General features: G+C 34.2%; 1 protein-coding gene across 1 annotated transcript in view; it reads right to left on the bottom strand.

Moving 5' to 3' along the window:
• Nucleotides 1-13,660, bottom strand: part of Mmp16 (matrix metallopeptidase 16) — a 237,477-nt gene that overhangs the window by 94,945 nt on the left and 128,872 nt on the right. The gene's annotated exons all lie outside the window — the stretch shown is intronic.

Here is a 13,660-nt window from a genome sequence, read left to right as displayed (position 1 = left end):
CATTGGGTATGCACATATTCACGTAAGTAATGACCAATTGTTTCCTAAAATTTGTATATCAGTCTGTCACCTCTTCTAGACTGTAAGAGGCTCCAATTTTTCTACAATGAAACGAGCAAGATAATGTCTTGATTCATATTTTCTAGATGATGAAAATTTTTCATATCCTTTTTGTCAGAAATATTATTTCAGAAATTAATGTGAATCACACAAATTTAAATCTAAGGTTTGTTCAAAAGAGATTAATATTAGACTTAATTCCAAAGGACTTCTGGGTTCTGATAGACATTCTAAACTTAATATCTATACAAGAAAGAACTTTCTATACCATATGTAATTCCTTTTGTTATATTTAGAACTTTCAGTAGCCTACTGAAATAATCGTCAATGTTTATTATGAATGAGGTCTATTGTAAACGGAGCAGAATAGAAGACATCCATGAATAAATCCACACATTATCTCTTTGTTAAGGATGATTATTATACAGTGATATAGTAGGGAACAGATAGCAGTGTATAGTGTTAATTTCACTGAATACCTTGTGGACAGAAAAGATGTATGTTAACTTAATCTCACACTTTACATATATTAATTTGTGGTTTCCCCGGAAGTTACAATTTGATGTAGCCTTCATTTGTGTTTTTCTGAAAACTAAGTCAAGTGGGAACCATTTCCAAAATGGTCATATAACCACAAATTGGTGCTTGCTATTTTTGATGTCTATCATAGTTTAGTTTCCATGTGACCTCTATGTGGTATGGAACTCTACAAAACAGTAATTAGACTCTAAAGATAGACAGAGAGAATTAACAGAAATAAGAATAGAGAAATAAAATATGGTAGATTCAGGTATGATTTATGACCTACTAGTCTCATAAATTTGTATAGGATCATTCTATTCATTAGAATTGTCCAGGCATTAAAGAATTCAGACATATTTCAGAAGCAATGCAATAGACACGAATGCCCTAAACTCAAATCATAAGTTATTCAATTATGGCAACTAGGAAGATAAAGTTAATCTGCTTTACTCTACTGCTGTGAATTCAATTCTACTGAATTAACTTTCCATGAGACACTGAATATATAACTAAGTTCTTTATAATATTTTTCTATATTTTTCAAAAGTCTTAATAACCTTACTAAGCATATTTCATAACATTTTGATTAGAAAGAATTGCTGCCTACAAGAATTCAAGAAACCAATTATTTCACATCACAAATTTTTAAAAAGAAAATAGATAAAACACCCTCCGCTAAACTCGGCTCTTTGCCTGAAGAAATTTAAGAAATGTACTCTGCACGTTTTAATAGAGAAAATGCAAAACTTCAAAAGACAAAAACTACACCATTTGAAAAGTCACAGATACACAACCGGAAAACTGTCTTACCTCTTGCAAATGATTAAGTGGTAAACAATGAGATACATAATCCATATCCTTTGTATTTAAAAACAGTACAAATTAATGAATAACATTCAGTAGAACCGCCTGTCCAGAGCAAAGAAGGCAAGTAGCTTCTGAACATGAACATAACACACAAACATGAAAATTACAAGCAAAAGTGCATGTCCTTCACTATGAACAAAACATACGTACAACTAACATTGAATTTCTACATCAATAAAGGTAATAAAACATCAATTATTAGAGTTAGTAGGGAAGTGAAGAGCTTTGAAAGTTGAATTTGTGTGCTATGCATGTATCATACTAGGGTATACAACCCAGATACATTACAATTACATCTTAAACACAACACTTAGTCCTTTCTGTTTCAATTTTCTCATATGTAAAGCTGGTATACTAACAAAATCTGTGAAATACAGTTATATAGTAGTGAAGATTATATGAAATTTATCTACACTTAGAAGTAATATTCAATATATTATTAATATAATGACTTAATATTAATTTTATAACTTCTATCACAGGTACAGTGATGTTCTGGGCCAACAGATTATACTTTCCTACATTGCCAATTTGAGTGTAAACCGGTTCAGCAGTTTAGAAAACTAACCTAACAAAATATTAAGCTTTTGTTCTAAAACAAGTTTCTCTTGACCAAATAATCATGTGAGTCTCTTATAAAGAAATAACTAGTATCACACAAAACATTTTTTGTAAATATGTGCATCATAGTATATTGAATAGCTAATATTACAGATAATCTGGAGTTTTGTTATTAAAGCAATCTTAAATGAAATTCAATTTATATGGAAGAATCATTGGACTGTATTTACCTACAGCAGAAACAAGCCTATAATCCTAGCACTCAGGATGTTGAGGTAGGAACATCACTGAGCTATAAAACCAAGCATACAAACAAGAAAACAAACTAACGATCTTTCCATAGTTATGAAAATAATGGACAAGTATATTTACTGAAGTGAGCACATATTGTAAAACTATAAAAATTTCAGCAATGCTTATTGGTAGCTGGGATGACATGGACCTATCTTGCTAGATACAGTGGAACATGCAAAGAGGATCTTGGTTGAGGCCAAACAAAGTAAGAATCAATATAAAAAATAACCAGACCTAAAAGGGCCATTGGTATGGCTCAAGTGGTAGAGCACCAGACTAGCATGTGTAGAAGCTCTGCATTCAAGGATCTTACTGCCAAAAGAGTCGGAACATGGAAATGAAGAAGTCATACATATATAAAAAATGAAAGTTCATTAATTTCTGACATTTTTTTGGACTGCATCACTTGAGACCTACTAATATCAAAGTGTGTGTGTGTGTTTTTGTTTTTTTTTTGGGTCGGGTCATGGGGCCTGAACTCTGGGCCTGGGTGCTGTCCCTCAGCTCTTCAGCTCAAGGCTAGCGCTCTACCACTTGAGCCACAGCGCCACTTCCAGCTTTTTTCTTTTTGCTTATGTGGTGCTGAGGAATCGAACCCAGGGCCTCAGGCATGCAAGGCAAGCGCTCTACGACTGAGCCACCTTCCCAGCCCCTGTGTGTGTTTTTAAAATGTAAATCGTGGAACCTGAGAGTAGAAACAGACACTGAGATAGAAGGAAGGCAGTGTTACTGATCTCTGTCCTCACATCCTGATCCTAACCTCACAGTGTTTAACCTAACAGATGGTATTTGGAAAAGAATATTCTAATGCATGAAAATTAAATCATGGCTCATGCTTATTACTTCAGGTTAAATATGACTTTATAAACAAAGATACAGGAAACTATTTCCAGTGGTTCCCAAAGAAGACTGAATTTTATCCTGTTCCATTTTTGGCTAACAATGTAAAAATTTTCTACTTGAAGCTTTTCTATTACCTTAATTAAATGATTATATTGAATATATTGAGGAAAGGAAAAAGATATGATGTAATCTGGTTGAAAGTTAATTCTATAAGTTTATTACCTACAGTTTGATTTAATTTATACCATAACAATTTGTTACTTTTTGAGACAGTGGAGGAAATGTGTGTATTCTGAAGGCCAGAAACATTCAGAGGAAAACTATAAAGTTAAATAAGAAAAAATGACTAAGGAAAGGTTGGGAGGATGATGAGAGTTGAATAAGACATTATGACATGGAGCTGGGAAGGTGGCTCAGTGGTAGAGCGCTTGCCTTGCATGCATGAGGCCCTGGGTTCGATTCCTCAGCACCACATAATCAAAAAAGAAAAAAAGCCGTAAGTGGCACTGTGGCTCAAGTGGTAGAGCGCTAGCCTTGAGCTGAAGAGCTGAGGGACAGTGCCCAGGCCCAGAGTTCAGGCCCCACGACCGGAACCCCCCCCAAAAAAAAAGACGTTATGACAAAACTGGGGTGGATACAAAATGTAGTTGTCATACTTTCCCTAGGCCTTGCACATATACCCAATTATTTTACTACTGAGCTAAAATCATGGACCTTACAAGGTAAGAATTCCTGAAAACAAATCATAAGTGAAGATCAGAGGAGACAGTCAAAGAGAGCTTTGAATTTATGTGATTATTTACATAAACTGATTTCAATAGTAATAAAATGTGTAGTTCTCTCCTAATGCCAGGGATTTTTGGTGGAAGTCTAATATAATCTAAACTTAACAAAACACTAATGTACTTCCCTTGATAAAAATAAAATATGATAGGAAGAGACATTTCCCTAGCATGAATGCATGGAATATAATTGGTAATATCCAGTAATAGAGCTAAAAGTTTTTCAATGAAATTCCTCCCTCAAAACAGCTCCAAATAAAAATTCTAATTAAGCACAAAAATTTAAACATGCTATTTGTCATTAACTTAATTTCTAATCATTAAAAACTAGTTATGTACCATAAAACATTTTCTTGTTAGTATTTCCTTTTTTCCCCATCCGCCTCAGATGAGTGAACTATTAGAATGAAATGAATCCATTTTCTTGATCCATCCAATAGTTATTATTTAATAATAAAATTAAAATGTCCAGGTGGCAATAAAATATAGCAGGTTTAACAGCAAAAAAAATATATAACCAAGTGCTATTTTTTTCTTTAGTAAAAGAGCATAAATTATCATTAAAATGCATGCTCATATTAATAGTTTATGTATAATCTGCATATGCACATATTTCAAAAATTTATACTCTGCACACTGGGAAGGAAATTCAGTGGTAGAGTGCTTGCTTTGCATAGATGAGACCCTAGGTTTGAATCCTCAGCACCCACATAAGCAGAAAAAGCAGGAAGTGGCGCTGTGGCTCCAGTGGTAGAGCACTAGCCTTGAGCTGAAGAAGCTAAGGGACAGCACCCAGGCCCAGAGTTCAGGCTTCAGGACCCACGACCGACAAAAAAAAAAAAAAAATTATACTCTGACACATTGGAAAAGTTTGAAAAGTTGAAAGAGGCTGGGCATTGATGCTCATTCCTATAATCCTAGCTAGCCCTTGAAATCTATAAAGCCTTTCTGTCCAATATATTTCCAAGTAGTTAGAATTAGAGCTCTCACTCAAGTGGTAGAGTGCTAGCCATGAGCAAAACAATTCAGTGACAAGGACCTAAGGATTAGCATAAAAATATTTACTAGGGAATGGAGGCATAGTTTAATCTGATAGAGTACTAACCTATGTGCATCGGGTACTGAGGTCAAGTCCTGGTCTTGGACCAAAATTAAAAACTAAAACAGTTAAAGGACATGATGACTCAGATATTTGAATACAAATAAGTTGAAGAAATTTGAAATATGTATTATTTTGATATTTTAAAAATGTTTAATGAGATTTTTCCAACTTAAATACTCATATTAAATCATATACAAATATTAAATTTTATACACAAGAAACTTTAGAATTAAACATATTCAAGACACAAATTGAGTCATAATAGTTAAAACAAGGGTCATAAACATTAAGCATGAGCATTTTAATGTTCACAAAAACTAACAATATTATTCTCTCTCCACTATGAAGTAAGTCAAATCACATAGTTAAAAAGAGGTTTTTACTCTATTGTTTCCAGTTATTTCTTTTTTCTTTCTTTTTTCCCTTTGATGTATTCCCTTTTGTCACTGTTTTTAATTTCTGTACCCTTTGTCTTATATACAAGTTTATCTGATTTGGGGAGTGGAAAGGAAATCACAGAAATGGTGGAAAAAAGGGTGAATTAATTCAACAGTGATACTTAGAGACTATATTGGAAATGTTCACAATTTAGGGGGCCCAAGGTTGAGGAGAGGAAAAAGTAGGAGAAACTGAGGGAGGAGATTACACTGTTTAAAGGGGAAACAAAGGAGGAGGCAACAATCTTTGATAAGAAATGTATTCATTATCTTGCCCATGTAATTGTAACTCCTCTGTACGGTATTTTCACAATAAAAAAAAGAATTATACTCATTACCTGATTTACATAATTACAACACCTCTGAACATCACCTTTACAATAAATTTTAAATTAAAAAAGGAAAATTATTAAGCATTTCTTACACATGCCAGTATGTTTTGCTTTATATGATATTCTAATTTAAATGCACTCACAAGGAGATGTAGGATGTCTTCAAACATTGTTCTATTTAATATTTTAAATTTTATATTATATTATGAATTACATGATGTGGTGAAAGACAATAAATGAAGAGTTCAGGGCAGGTCCATATAAACCCTGTTAATTTTACTCCTTCTGAAATGTTTTAGATCTCATACTCTACATAAATAGATGAAAATCACAGGTATATTATTTTTGGTTCAAATGTTCAGTGAATGCTATCAGGCCATGAGAAAATCCAAGTTTTCATATAAAAAGGAACATCTGATTTGGGAATTGAAGGAAAAACAATAATCTTGAGAGAGATGGAATAAAAACATATTTAGGCAACGGAACTTCACAAAATGAGGCCAGCTCAGGCATGAAAATACATGAGACTCTATTTTAATCAATGGCTGGGTATAGTGGCGCCCACCTGTTATTCCAGCTACTGAGGAAGAACAATGGCCTAGCCACAAGGCTGGGTTCTGTGATCCCCAGATATCTGTCTCCAAATAGATAGAATTACAGGCTTCATCTGCTTCTAGTCAGGTCAATATTGGTCATGGGGCTTGAAATCTAGACCTGTCCCTCAGCACTCTACCACTTGAGCCACAGCACCACTTCCAGTTTTCTGGTAGTGTATTGGAGATAAGAGTCTCACAGACTTTCCTGCCCAGGCTAGCTTTGGACCATGATCCTCAGATCTCAGCCTCCTGAGTGGCTAGGATTACAGGCGTGAGGCACCTGAACCTGGCTAAACTAAATGTTTTATACACAAATAGCTGAAACACAAATATAATTTCATTCATACAGCTAATCCAGGAAAATAAAAAATATGAAAATATTACTTATATTTTCTTCCAGTTTGTACAGGGTAACATAGTGACAACCCTGAGTTATTTTGTTTTTCTCTTCTCCCCTCTCCTCCCTTCTCCTTCCCTCTTTCCCCACCCTTCCCCTCTTCTCTTCATTTGATCTTTGTTTTATTGAGACAGGCTCTTACAAAATAGCCCAGTCTGAGCTCAAATTCATATTCATCCAGTGTCCACATCTGCTGAGATCACAGCTATGTATCACTATAGAGAGTTAAGAATTTTTAAAATTTATAAAGCAATATTTACATGTCTTATGTTACTTGTAGTGAATGCAATGACTTCTGAATTTCATACAACTGCAGTATTATTTTAGGATTGGACATTTGGCTATTTTGTGTTTGCTTATTTATTTTCCTTTCTGTGTCTGTGTTTTGAGAGCATGTTTAATTCTTAAGCTGTAACTGTCTACCAGGTTCCTCTCTCTCTCATGAAAATACTGTACAGAGGGGCTACAGTTACATGAGCAAGGTAATGAGTACATTTCTTATCAAGCATTGTTGCTTCCTCCTTTGTTTTTCCCCTACCATCCACCTCCACAACTATCCCACACACACACACCCCACCCCGGCCTGGGCCTAAATTGTAAAGTTCGTTTGAAGCTACTCACTTTCTTAAATTCTCATGTAAGTGCTAGTGCTTAAATTGAGGAACAAAATCTCTCCCTTGGCTTTCTCATTCAAGACTGTTGCTCTACCATTTATGCCATGCCACAAATCTGGCTTTCTGATAATTAGTTGGAGATAGAATCTTAAAACAACAACAAAAACATTTCGAGCTAAGCTAGCTTCAAACCTCAATACTATGTGTCCCTGCTTCTTGAATTGCTAAGGACACATGAACTAGGCATGAACTAATAGGGATGAGCTAATGACACACATCTTGTATCTACCTCACTTTTTGGCCTGAATTATCATTTTATCTTTTCTTGCTTCTTTGGGAATGGTTTAGCAAGATCTTCCACATGATCTCTCAGTTTTTACAAAAATAACATGATTTTTTTTCCTGTTCCATGTGAACATTTTTGAGTGTTCTGAGTTGCTCCAATCCTATTTTTCCAGTTCACCATACAAAAAATTTTCAATGATAAGCTTTCCTTCTGATTCTCCAGGTAGTTGTTCCTCTTTCTGGATTCTTGAGTATCATTTAATAGCATGTTGTTAATTTTATCTACCTAGTTTTGAAAATTACAGTCTTTTAGTGTCTTTTTTTTAGTGAAACAGAAGAACTTGCATTATCTACTTATAAATTTGTTGTGAAAAAGAAATGAGTTCATCCATAAAACCAATTTAGAATAATGTCTGAGACATAAAATTGCACAATTAAATGAGGCTAGTATTATTACTTTTACTTTCTTGTTTAGAACATCTTTGAGTAACTAATTATAGTCAGTAGAAGACTTACAAATCACCTCTCACTTTTGTTCTACTTTTATTTTGCAAACTTTTCAAATACCTTTTCTCTCCTTCCTCTCTCCCCTCTCCCTCCCTCCCTCCCTTCCTTTCTTCCTTTCTTCCTTCCTTCCTTACTTGACTTTCTTCTTATTTTCTTTTTCTTCTCACTCTCTCTCTTTCTTGTGGTACTAGAATTTGAATTCAGGCCTTGTGTGGCTAGGCAGTGGTCGCTACTCTTTAGGAATATTTCCAACCTAACAAGTATATGGTAGTTATTTTTTAAGATAGGGTTGCTTTTCCTTTCCAAGAACATACTTGGGTCACAATCAACACTATTGGTTGAGAAAGGAGTCTAACAAATGTTTCTGCCAGGGCTGGCCTCCAAATATGATCCTGTAGTTTCCCAAATATCCAGAATTACAGGGGTAATCCACAGTGGCTTGCCGTATTTTCAATTAAAACATAAGAAACAGATTTATATTCTGCAGTCTTAATCAGGTTCCATTACAAGGATACATGCATATATTTCCCTGATTCATTTACAATCCTCTAATTGCACACAAAGATTTAAAAGTAAGGAACCAAGTCATTTCCATATAACAATCACATTAAGCTACATGATTGAATGATTTTGAAAAAATCAAGTATATTAGACTTGAATCACAAGTCTATTAAAATGAAATAACATAGAAGAATAAAGTTCATTCCAGTAAAAGAGAGACTTGTTTAAAAACATACACAAAAGACCAACTATAATTGTGAAGGTAAAAATTACTGAGAGTAAGAATTCCCAGGTTTTGATGAAATGTGAGCTATATGGTAAGAGTTAATTTTAAAATGAAAAATTTCAGTCACTACTCTTATTTTAAGAATAGACATCTGACCACTCAGTCATATTAAGTCCTTTCCTTATCTTCCAAACCCACAAGACAGATGGCTCCAGACAGTATTTCCACAAATCACAGTGCTGACTGATAGATGTCTTCATAAATATATGATTGGTGCTTAACTTTTTTTCCCTTAAAGATCAAAGTCAAATATGCTCATCTGACCATATAAAACGATGCTTAATGCAAAAAAGAACTTTTTAATTGTACTGTTTATGATTCTTTATTTTTCCTCTGTTTTTCCCCACTTTTGTGTTTTTTTTTTTTAATTTCTGTTCCACTTTGTCTTGTTTGTAAGTTTATCTGACTTGGAGAGGGGAAGGGGAAAAAGAAATGGTGGGACAAATGGTAAACCAATTCAGCAGTGATACTCACTATACACTATCTATGCTGGTAATGAACTGTACAACTTGGGGGGAAGGAGAGGTGGGAGGGAATATCCTAGGAGAAAATGAGGGAAGGGGTGACAATGTTCAAAAAGACAAATACTAAATATGTGACTTATGGAACGGTAACACCTCTGTGCGGCATTTTTACAATAAAAATCTTAAAATCAATCCTAATAGGCCTCTGAGAAACATACAGCAGAGGCAGCTACAAATAAACAGAAAGGTTAGGAGATCTGAAATCACTTAATACAGCCCTGGTTATAGTTTGGTCAGGATTTTTCTGTACTAGTCCATCAAGGACAGCTTCTCTCTGAGAGAACTGACACTTGTTAGTATCTATCAGTCCTATCTATTGACTTGGGTGTCGCATCATAGAGACACTCTACCTAGGTGTATTCATGAGGGCCTAGACTCTCAAGTAGTAATAACAAGACTTTTGCTGTCTCTAGTGACAATATAATCATCCTGTACTCTCCCCAGAACTTTCTGTTTGTTCCTTTATTGCAGTGATGAAGATCAAACACTCAGCATACTATGCAAGTGCTATCCCACGGAGCCACACCCTCCCCAGCTTCTACTCCCTGATTTTGACAGCTTGCCCTAACAGTTCTGAATACAACATTTCTGGATGCCTTCCTGTGTGAGGTAGGGAACTTCCTGTCAACAGTTTCTGTAATGTACTCTATTTGAAAATTAAATTGTAACTGCATGGTGATATAGGATGTGTTTCTGGATATTTTTTCTATCGTAAGTGTTATATATTAGCTTAATAGGCAATCTTACTTTAAATGACTTGAAATCTTATTAGTTGATACTTAGCTATTTAGATCCAATCTTCAGGATATATTACATTTAGATTGCTAATAGTACTTGATACTATAGCCAAAGAAACAATAAGTTAATATGCTGAAAATGAACTTTATTCTAGAAGAGCTAAGTTATACATTTTCAAAACTATCATGATAAATGTTTCCCTTTGGAATTACTATACACATGTTTGGCTTCTTCACAATTAAGATTTGAAAATCAAATTTCAATAAAAACCTTAAAAAATTGCCAGTATTTTTATTAGAGGTGTGTTTATGTGTATGTGAATGGGTGTACATATGTATGTGATTATTTGTTTTTTTTATTGTGAAAATACTGTACAGAGGGGTTACAATTACATGGGCAAGATAGTGAGTACATTTCTTATCAAGCATTGTTGCCTCCTCCTTTGTTTCGCCTTCCCATCCCATCCTCCCCCACCTTCTCACTCAACCTTCCTTCCCCCCCCCCCCAGCAAAGTTGTAAAGTTTTCGACATAACGACTTGTACGTCTCTTTGTTGCAATGGGTCCAACTGTATCCCTATTTAAACGATTTGTTTTTTCCCTTCCCCTCCACAAATTATAACAACATCAAATACAGTGAAAGCTGGGGTTATACCGTGGTACCGTGGGGAAGAGACATACAAAGCAACAAAGAAATAATCTTATAAATATATTAGAAACAATTGCATGAAAGAAAAAAAAATTTGAATACATATCTTAGGGTTCATTTCCCTAACATCAACTTATCTGACCTTTTCTGCTTGACTCAGACATATACTACTTATTGCAAATAAGGGAAACCATGGGACCTATGTTTCTTTGGGCTTGGCTTACTTCACTTAATATAATTTTTTCCAAGTCTTTCCATTTCCTAACAAATTGGGCAATGCCATTCTTTCTGATGGAGGCATAGAATTCCATTGTGTATATATACCACATTTTCTTGATCCATTCATCTACTGAGAGGCATCTGGGTTGGTTCCATATCTTAGCTATAGTAAATAAGGCTGCAATAATCATAGTTGTGCTGGTAGCTTTAGTGTAGTCTTGCTTTGATTATTTGTTTTTAAAAAAAGATTTTGGAATTTGCTTAATGATCTTTAGCTTGAGATTTCAAAAGGTATCATGAGTATAAGCAAACTGATAGGAACATAGATAAGAATGAATTAAGGATTATGCCAGCCTAAGGTACTGTTTATCACTTCTGAGGCAGACACAATTCAAATTGCCTTCATTAGCTGAGCAATATGCTGTGCAAAATGAGGGGGAGACTTATCAGGAGACTTTTTCATTTGCATTTTTCCTGTATAACCAAGCTGTTCTGTTTTCTAGCTGCTCAAGAGCTGTGAACAGGAAGGAAAGAAAATAGTTCAGGTAAGCCAGAGGCATTCCAGGACAAAATAAATGAAAAGAAAAAGTTTATCAATGAAGAATTGTGCTTTGTGTTATTTGTAATACAAAGAGACTAGTTTCCCAGTCTTCTTCCTGTGTTGTTAGTTTTTAAGATGTTCTAAGGCATGATTTCTCTTCACATCTACTAACACAAGCAAAGCTAGAGGCTGCTCTTTTGATAAATGATCAATAGTTCAGACTGACATCACCCTAGCTACACTGCTGTTACTGCTTAAGAGACTGAATTTCAATTAAGCAGTAAATCCTTATGGAATTACATTTCCAACAGTCACTTAACATCTGTTTAATCCGCTGGAATTCTGAAACACTATTATTTTGTAGAGTTCTTTCCTCCAGGCTCATTCATAAAGCAAACTATTATATTTGACTGGGAAAGACATAATTTCCATCAGAGGAAAAAAACCCACCCAAATTATCAATTAATTGCCTTCAGTTGCATGCCTATGTGCAAACTATGTTATAGCTTGCAGAATAAGTCACAAAGGTTACAAACAAGGTGCATTAATGAATACTCTCAATCACAAGTGTCTGGAGTTGGCTACATAGCTTTAGATCATATGTTACACTTGAGAAATTTTTTCCACACAGACCTTCCTTAGACAAGTTTTAAAATCATGCAAGACACACAAGCATTCATAGTACTGATCCTATGCAAATCTGTGTAAATATTCTCATTTTCTATATAAGAAAATCCTCCTACAGATTTTTTTTCTTAAAATGTTTGTTTACTTTCAAAAACGGTGGTTGATACTTCATAGGCCATTCATCTAAAGGAAAATACCATCTTCTTTATTGAGGACTTCAAAGTTTTAAGACAAAAGCATAAGCTCTATGACAGGCATACCCTTCATATAATGTTTTAATCATTTTAAATTTATGAGGCCACAAAGTCAAATGAACACAACTGGTTTGGTTCAACTGTAATGTTTGTAGATATTTCACTAGTAGATGTGTAGAGAGTAGACAGTAGGTTAAACATTCTTACGTATAAAGCACCACTTATAATGTCTACCACACACTGCATAATCTACACCTTATGAATAAAAATACAGATATTAAAGGCTTTTTGAACTAATAATCAGTCAGCCAGTATTTAAACATAAATTGTTTGACTACGAAGGTTTTGGCTTTTTATTCCACTGTACCAAAATCCACAGACATATCTGCTGTTTTCTTTAAACTTTTAAAATGAAGATCCTTCTTTAGTAATACAATTTATATCACTGTTAACAATTCAGTAAACACACCTTAATATCACACATTTTGTTTTATTTGGGAAAACATGCTCAGTTATTTTCTCTTTCAAAATTGGTGTTAAGCTTAAGCAAACTTATACCTCTATCCATCACATGATTGAATGTTAGGTATCCTAAAAATACAAAGCTATTATAATAATCCAGCTAACTACATCTGTTATGGACTAGTAAAATTTATTTTTACGGGTAGGCTTAACATATCAAAGAGTAATTTAAACAGTATCACCTCTTCCTTTTTTTTCTCCTAGTTTTTTTTCCTCTCTACTCCTTCCTGCACAAGTTGTATAATTCATTTTCAGCACAGCGTCTAGTGGGTATCACTGTTGAATAAGTTCCCATATGTCTCACTCTATTAAAAAAGAAATGTACCAATTTCCTGACCTATGTAACTGTTACTCCTCTGTATGTACCTTTACAATATAAAAAGTGAATAAATAAATAAGAGGAATTTAGTGTATATTAGCTGATAAGTTGTCACTAAAAGGATGCACTCTAGTAAGTAGTACAGTAGGATTGTATAATAATGGGAAAGAAAAATTCTAAAGTTCTGACCTTAAGAATTAGAAATCTAGTAACCCTTCTGTACATCCCCTTTACATTAGAAAAGTAAAAAAAAATAAAAAGAATTAGAAATATTAAGACAGGAAGATTCTGTAGTGCTTATTATTTTAGAAATCAAGATTGAAGCATACTTTTATGTAGGAAG

This window comes from Dipodomys spectabilis, unplaced genomic scaffold (genome assembly GCF_019054845.1).
Source record: "Dipodomys spectabilis isolate Male_0828 unplaced genomic scaffold, ASM1905484v1 ptg000783l, whole genome shotgun sequence".
Taxonomy (NCBI): domain Eukaryota; kingdom Metazoa; phylum Chordata; class Mammalia; order Rodentia; family Heteromyidae; genus Dipodomys; species Dipodomys spectabilis.
This window is presented reverse-complemented; position numbering and strand designations above follow the sequence as displayed.